Source organism: Myotis davidii, unplaced genomic scaffold (assembly GCF_000327345.1).
Source record: "Myotis davidii unplaced genomic scaffold, ASM32734v1 scaffold290, whole genome shotgun sequence".
Lineage (NCBI taxonomy): Eukaryota > Metazoa > Chordata > Mammalia > Chiroptera > Vespertilionidae > Myotis > Myotis davidii.
This window is the reverse complement of record NW_006285049.1, coordinates 3,366,103-3,375,285: the sequence shown is the minus strand read 5'-3', so window position 1 is coordinate 3,375,285 and position 9,183 is coordinate 3,366,103.

Sequence of the window (9,183 nt, the reverse complement as noted above, 5' to 3'; positions counted from 1 at the left end):
GGTGTCAGCACTGATAACTCCGTCTGGGGGTTGTGTATTTTTCATGGTTTATGGTCTCTCTAAAATGGGGGTAGTACATAGGTAAACAGGTTTTGCAGGACCAGATAATTAAAGGGGCAGTGACTACACTATAGGCTAACAAGAATGTGCATTAAGTTACTGCCACAGATTTAGATTGTTAGCTCCCCGAAAATGTCTCATTTTCCCCATCATAATCACCAAGAACACCGGCCCAGGCAGTTTTGGATAATTTTTAAAATATCTCTAGCTATGCCATGATCGATTACAATTAATTGGCCTAAAGAAGGAACCTGGCATGATTATTTTTCAAAGCTATCATAAATAAATAAAATATATAAAATCTACCTACCACCATTTGGAACTAACTATGAAGAACCAAGTTGTGGTTAAACATGGATCTACCAATTAAAATTTTCTGATGCATATGATCAAGAAATGTCTTTAGTTTCTATCTGTGTTATGGAGCCAGGCTAACAGGGAGCCTGTATGTGGGAAATAGGGGGTGGGGTTGGTTTTAATCGGGAGGAGTGTTAACATAAAGAATGCTCAAGAGCTTATTAAGAAAAGAGAGGAGGAAACAGCACAAAAGGAAATGAACAGTAAAAACAGAGAGACCGGAATCTGAATTGAGATGAAGAGATAAGAAGAGAATCGACAGTATATTGTTCATATGTTTTTGTACCTTCTTGTGAGTTAGAAAATTCACAGACATGGAATTGATGGAACCAAAGTTAAGAGCATGTATAATATTAATAAATATTGCCAAATTTCTACTCTTATCAGCTGCATATGAAAATGGCTCTCTTACATTTTTACCAAAACTATAATTTTTGCCAATATGAAAGGAAAAAAATTTTAAAGGTATACATCCATGTTCTAATTTGCATTTATTTACTTATGAGTTAGACTTTTGTTAGATTGAACATCTTTCTATGTGTCTATTTCTTTCTCTGATAGATCCCTTTATGTTTTTTAAAAGCTCTTAATTTGTTAGGAGATTAGTCTGGGCTATGCAGCCAAGGACTGTGTAGGCAGAACTTTAAGAAACTTCTAGGTGCTTCTTTGAAAAAGCAATTTAGTAACTTTTAAACAAGGAAAAGTCCATCAAAAGGCCCAATAGGAGACAAAAAGTCAGGCACCACCCCAAGTTGAAGGATGTAACTGGAACATTTTGATGGTTTAATGACTGTGCAAAGCCAAACAGCCTTTGATGTATTGAAACAATGACTATTGAGAGGGTCAGGCAAATACACAGAGGCACCCGGGAACATAATATTAAGTCTCCCATGAATTCCTTGCCTTTTATGTTTTACTAGTGTTAGACCCTCTCTTGTAGATTGAGATGATCTCAGAAAGGGGCAGGAACGCAAAGAGGAACTTGGAATGAGGGACATCTAAAGCCCACAGCTGGGGTGGGGAAAGCGAGAGAGTTGGCTCTGACCCAGCGTGCAGCTGTCACTGGAGCCCTTTCTGAGCCAGACCGCCTGGAGGGCATTCGTTGGGAGCAAACTTGCAGCAAGCTGAGAACTCAGTCCTCGGGTGGGGTCCTAAGGTGACAGCCACCACAGCACTGCGTGGGCGAGGGCCATTTTCCCTCCTTCACTTCAGTCACAGAGTCGTGGGCCTGGGCGGGCGGGACTGCAGCAGGAGACACAGATGTAACGCATTGTGCAGAGTCAGAGTTCATCAGGGACACTGCGCAGCGGGCACAACAGGCGCTTCCCTGCGCGGGGCGAGAAGCCCGCCGTGGGCTGCTTACACTCACCAGTTGGTCCTCTTTGCCTGCAGTTCGGAAGCAGGCACCTCTGCAGTCACATGCCCCAAGGGTTCATGGGCAATTTGGAGTTGGACATCTTAGTAATTCGACGCAGGAATACTTTGAATAATTTTGACCCCAAACTTGAGAGTCAGGTCATACCATTTGTAACGTATATGGGGCAAATGTTAGTTCGGTTTCTTTTTGGAGTTTGGATTTATTTATTTATTTGTTTGTTTGTTTGTTTGTTTGTTTGCATTTTGGCACTTTTGTAAGTCATGGAGTTTTGAAATATTTATTGATCAGTTACTTCCTTTGTGACTCCTGTGTTTTATACCAAGAAAGGCCTCCCCTTCTCCAAGTTAGTATATATGGAAGATATAGGTATACAGAGAATGACAGGAAAATTGTGAAAGACTTTGAAATGGGCAAAGGTTCCTGGGTGACTTTTCAGTGGAATACTACACAGCACTTCCAGGTTATCTGGAAAGAGACCTAGGATAGAATGCATGCTTATGAGAGAGTGGATGACTATGAGAGAATGTATTCCAGTAACCATTAATTACCAGAATAAGTTAACCACAACCTGTCAGTTTTATTATTATTAAGTAGGTTTCTGCTTTCTGAAACTTGGCTGAGGCTATGCTATAAGCTTCAGGCCAAATTTTGTTGTTTTTTTAAAATATATTTTTATTGATTTCAGAGAGGAGGGGAGAGGGAGAGAGAGATAGAAACACCAATGATGAGAGAGAATCACTGATCGGCTGCCTCCTGCACACCTGGACTGGGGGTTGAGACTGAAACCCAGGCATGTGTGTGCCCTGACTGGGAATCAAACTGTTGCCTCCTGGTTCATTGGTCGACGCTCAACCACTGAGCCACACTGGCCCGGCCAAATTCTGGTTCTTTAGCAAAGACACACAGCCCCAGATTCTCATGGAAAAGGACTGTGCCAAGTACATTAAACTACTGACATTTCAAAGAATAGAGCCTTGGGTACAAGCTTCTGAGCTGACATGACTTAGGCAGCTTTCAGGCTGTACTTGTGGAGTGAGGGTGGATTCACAAGACTCTTCTTAGTCCAGGCAACGTTACGAAAGCAGAATGCTAACCCAAGATCCAGCAAAACGGCACTGCACAGGGGGAATGTGCGGATGAAGGAAATTTACTGTGGTTGTGTTGAGGCTGTTTTAATGCTCTATTTTCTGGATGTATAGGAGGTCATTTCTCTTTCTTCTTCAGCTGTCTTTAACCTACAGTTCAGTGGACTCTACATTTGTAAAGTGAAGTTAAACATTTTTTTTTTCTGCTCCTCACTGAATTTCCCTTTACCGCCCCCTCCAATTAAAAATCTTTGCTTCCTTACAGAAATATTATTTGCATAGGTTCAACAAGAACTTTTATTTCTACCAGTATATATTTTTAAATACCCAAGGAAGCCTATCAGTTAGTTAAAACTTGTTGAGTTTATGCAAATAATCAGGGCAGACCTAATGACATCAGTCTTTAAAAAAAAATTTTTTTATGACTGAGAATAATCTTAGAGACTTTATATCATGAAGGGGGGCGGGGAGGGAGGATGGAAAACATTTTGAAAGGCCTAAAAGGTTACCGGGTGTATTTTCTGTGCAATACTAGGTGTCCTTTCTGGGTTATCTGCTACTCCCCACCCCTGCCCTTTTTTGTTTGTTTGCTTTTGAGTTATTTTATAATTCTGTAAATTGTAGAAAAATGATGGAGATAGAAATTATCATTGCCCAGAGAAGGAAATGGAGTCTGTCTGGTGAGATGCAATTAATTACCTGCTGTGAGGCAGGCCAGGGGGCATCTATTAGCAAATTCATTTCACATCCCTGATTGCTCATACATGTGCCTGTTCTTTGAATTCTCCTTTGAACCATTTTTAAACATCTTACTTGTTCCTTCATTAATAATTAACTAAATTAAACTTTTGACTCATGATGACTTTGTATGAAAGTAATAGCTTTACATTTGTAAAAAAAATATATATATATTTACCTATGTGTCGTGATTAACGTCTTTAATATGTTTGAACTCTCTCTGGATATAAGGGACTATACAGGGATCTAACTTTATTTCCTTCAAAAAGCTAGTCATTTTCCACCATTCACTGAGTAGCCCTTATTTTCCTGTGGACTTGGAAAGACCACTTTTCTGGTGTTCTTTGGATCTTTTATGTATGTGTTCTCTATTATGTTCTATTTTTTTTTTATTTCCACATCTGTATCAATCTAAGTGCTATACACTTTGATAATTTGACAGGTTATTTTGACATTGCACTGACCTTACTGAAAAATAACAGATTGTCCTGCCAATTTGGATTAGTCCAAAATTTAAACTAATGAAAGGTAGAAAGTTGGTATACGAAAAATTGGCCTCATCCACCTCTCCGACTATCCTAACCAGGCAGAACACAATTATAAGTCTAGAAGTAATAGAGATGCAAAGTTGTAAGTCCCTACTTTGTCTCATGGGGGAGGAGAACCGTACCCAGACAATTATGTGTAAAACAGGGCCGAGCAGAACAGTACTAGCAGACACTCATGGAGCCATAGTGGGAGGAGTCAGAGCCACCAAAAGCACAGCAGTACTGGGGGCCTTTGATTTAGAGCAAAGCCCGCAGTAGCCTTTTGGATGGATGCACTTTGACAATTGCTTGCGTTTGAAAGTGATAATTGCACCCTTCCGCCCTGGAGTTTTGGTCAATTAGGAAATACAAACAGGAGACACATAAGGATAAAAAATACCAGCTGTATTGCTAATGACGCTTAGAGTACACACCTTGGATTCCTCTGCCCCAAATTTCCACCGGAGATCCATAGATGCACCAATGTAGCCCTGCAGAATGGGCCGTCTCCCTGCACACCCCGTCACGCCACGAAGGCCCGGTTGTTCATGCACCGACTGTCCACAGGGGGACTCTGGGTAGCAGACTCTGGCCATCTTGCTGGTCTGATCAAACTTTCCTAAGATCATGGGGTGGAGCCAGTGATGGACCAGGAAAGGCCAGGCTGCAGGAGCTTTCTCCTCAATGGTTCCTGGGTAAATAGCAATGGGGGTAGAATTTCCTGTTTTATGGTTGGCTTTCATGCGGGTAGAGGAAGACAGGAGTCCCTCCTACAACATAGCACAAAGCATACCTGTAAATATGAGCATGAGTTTAAAATGTAATTGTCAACCTACTCTGATTATGGAGAAATACGTAATATGTTTCAGACCAGATAGATCACTATCAGAAGCACATTTTAAATATAAGCTTCCAGTGTTCCAGAATGCTGACCAATGTGTGCAAATCTGTCCCCAAGAACTCTGAATAGTGTGGGTAGTAAGTACTCCAATGGCCCCTCTCTTTTAGTACAGCATTCCCCCCCACAAATAAACACAAAATTCATAAATACTTTTAGTTCATGTTTTTAATGTTTAAAAACCATGTTAATAGAACAGTTATAGAACAGAACCTCTTACATTTCTTTATTTACACCACCTCCTGGGGGGGAAAAACCCTCTATTTGATTAAGCATGAATAGCAGTTTGGTGACTTGTGACTCACTTAAGTCATTGCTCTAAAATTCATTTACAAGGTTTTTACATTAATAAAAGAGTGGTGTGCTGCATGTACTGGACTTAGATGAAGTCTGAAATACACCGGACCCGAGAGTGGACTACATCCCAATGAGGAAGATTGACATGTTTGGGGAAAAGATGACTTAAGACAGTCTTGGGGTCAATACTGAAAATATAAGGCAAACATGCAAGACTTTCAAAAGCTTGATAAAGTGATGTGTGTTTTTTCCCCTCCTTCAAATTTGTGCTCCTAGTTAATGTTCAGATTCTTTCCCCTTTCCCAAGATCCCAAAGTTTGGGAAATGGAGCAATTCAATTTTGAAAAAAATAAAAACATTCTCCTTTCCAACTTGTTTTTATAAATACTGTGCAGTGGTATCAGTGTTGAGAGTGCAAGAGTGTTATGAAAAAATAGTGTGTCATTTTGGGTGTATCTATTTCTATAGATAATAATTTAGGTCTAATATTCCTTAGTTGTAGCTCAGAGGACTAGCTTTTAAATAATTGACCTTAATATCTTTTAAATGATTGATCTTAATGAAATCAACACTACTATTGCTTCGACACTTCTCTTTCTAAACAATTAAGTAAGATTTTTAGATTCCAGGTTTACATTGAGAGCACTATGTTACCTGGCAGAGAATGTAAATTTTTCTAATTCCCCCCAAACCCCACTAATATCTATGAAAACTTTTATTCTTGATATGCAGACGATAGAGACTTCTATTTCAGTGAGTCAACAACTGCAAAAATATACAGCCTCCTATTTATTTACAGGATATTTACATACAAATGAAGTATTTCCTACAATAAGCCTCAGCTGCATAGATACTTCTTTAAACACACAAATTCAAGCCTGTACACAGATGGGCCCAGTTTCACTGCCCTTTCTCTGAGAAAACCCAAAAAGAGAATGCCTAAGCCTTGTGAATTTTACGTATTTTCTGAGAACGTTCCCTTTTAGATACGGTGATACTTTTTTAGCTGTTAGCCAACCTACCCCCAAGTTGTACCTGAAAGCCTGATATCATAAATAATAAACTGGATTTTAAAGGACGTATGTTCTGTTGCTAAAGGATTCTCAGATCTGCCATCCCTAAGGAAATCAGTTGTTAGCATTGCTAAATGCTAGAGTCTGCATCTCCTTTGTTTTGAAAGTGGTTGGAAGTTTACTATGCACTGGAATGGAGGAATTATATCCTTATGCCCTTTCTAAGCCTCAAGCTGTTTGTATTGACAAACTGAGAGGAACTAATGGCTTTTGCTTTAAGGCATAAAATATCTGATCACATCACTGACCTCCTCCCCACCCCACTCAGCGGTGCCGCCCGGCCTTCTGATACACTGAGCGCTGCATTCTTTTCAAAGCAGTTTGCAGCTCCACAGTCAGTGCAGACCTCTCAGCAAGGAATTCACTTTAACAAGAGGACAGGATGGATCACCACCCAATGACCCAACATTCTGCAGAACTTATCCTGGCATGAACTCAGTAATTCCTCTAAGGCTGCGTTTACAAAGGGTCTGTTCTTTCAACTCCCCTGAAAAAAACACACCAAACAAATGAAAAAAAAAAAAAAACCACCACAACAACACAGTAACACCTCACTTTTCACAGCATTAAAAAATGTGTCCTCGTTATGCCTCAGCCCAAAGTTATATAAAGTGCAAGCAGCCTCCATACAACAAGCACCTGCAGTAGCCGTGCCAGTGGGAGGGGAGGAGGCACCCGGGCTGGGGCCAGTTCCTGCCCCAAGTCCTGCTTCCCATTTCTCGTCCAGGGAGTCCTCTGAACCCTCCTCTGGGTAGGACTAATGGGAGAACAAAGGGGAGTTAACTGGCTCAGTGCTACTGTGACCCCAAGGAGGGCTTGTTAGCTCCTCCAACCCCCCAGCTTCCGCTTTCACTGGGTCTGGGGTGAGGCCTGAGAGTTTGCATTCCAACAAGTTCCAGGTGCTGCTGCTCTGGGGGCCACACTTTGAGAACCACTGGCCTAGAGGCTCGAGTCCAACTTCAGGAAAACATCCATTCTGGGGTAACTGTCTCTGCTGTCCTCTGAAACACCAGGGAATCCTACCACAGTCCTTTGTCCACCCCAAGCCTGTAACCATTACATCACCCAGGTGCGCCTTTCTCTACAGGATGTGCAAATGTAGAAAAAGGAAAGTGGTAGAAAGCTTTTCCACCCCCAGCTGATAACTGGGCAGTGAAAACACGATTTACTAGCACCGAACCCATTACAAGTGCTGTATGCTGGTTCCAATGACTGACTGGCATGTGGGAGATGCTATGCAACAACATCCTTTTGTGTGTGTGCAGTGGGCAGGAAAGGAGATGAACTATAGGAGCACAAGGTCCTATCAGAGAAGCAGACAGGCCAAACCTGTCACCTCCAGAGAAAAGAAGGTATCAGCTGAGGAAGGTCCCTGTGGTTTACAACTCACAAGAGGCCCCTCATCCTCCTTCTCACTCTGCCTACACTGGGTTCTCTGGTGGCCCCGGGCTTGCCCTCCCCCTCCTCTGCTGGAGACCCTGCTTCAGGCCACTCTGGTCGCCTTCAGATGGGGGTGCCCCTACGCCCGTCATCCAGCAGGTGTGTGTCGCTGCGCTGGGCGACCCAGAATCCACTAACAACAGGAATGACATATTCTTGGCAACTCTGAACAAATACCCCTAGAAACAACATTATGTTTAGTGGTTAGGTTCTTTAACAATCTTGTTATATTATCCAATGTCAGCTAAACTATGGGTTTAATCATCTTTTCTAGCTGGTCTGGGGGCCTAACCACCATGTATAGCCCCGTTTGTAACAGGAAATACATTTCAGGTTGCAAATAATCAACTGAAAGTTTCACAAAATGATCAGCTTATAAATTGGGACTGCCTCTGCTTAACAAGACTACATTTCTTTCCTGTGCACACTTTACTACCCCCTCTTCCGTTAAGTAGCATTAAGGAAATCAGGGATTCACATTAGTCTGTATTGCAATAACCAGAGAACAGTTGTAAATCCAAAGTATTAAACTGGCACTGTTCACTAGTCCTGAGATCTGGCTACCAAAGGAAAAGGTGCTGCTCCCACTGGCTTAAGGTATAATATTCTTTAGTCTACTAATTTAGCAGAAGAACTTCTATAGTACTTGGACTGCGTTGTTTAAATTCTAGCTAACATCTGTGATACATGTATTTTTGGCTACCAGTTCACTATTCTGAACAAGATTAACAGCAGTATACTTTACAGCTAATCCCACACAAATGGTGTAATCCGTGATATTTGACAAACTACAGTAGGGTCTATTGTATTCAGTCAACTTAGATAAACATACAAAGAATATTTTAAAAACCTGTGGTATCCTAGACATCTACACTAATGTGCCTCCTCTAAATAAATACATTTTAAATAGTAATTATTCCTTTACTGACACAAAATCCAGAGATCCAAAAATATCATTACACATCCTTTCCCCCCCAAGAGTTAATGGTAAATTTCTAAATGGGCTTTGGGAGTGTAAGATGAATTGTAAATTAATGAGGAAAATAGAAAGTAGCAAAATATGGCTGGAATATTTTGTTTCAGTGGAGAGCCATCCCACTATCTGGTATTTCATCACTTGGTGCTCTAGACAAGCCTCTGAGGGCCAACTGACTTGACTTGTTTGCTGTTTCTCTCCCTGCTCACCCAAGACACCCTTTTCCGCAGTGTCTCCCATATTACTGGGTTAGGCATTCGTGTCTAAGTGCCTGAACTCGGACCTCATGGGAACGTGATTCTGGAACATTACATTAAAGCTATGATGACCTTTTCCTTCTCCCCAAAGAGGATC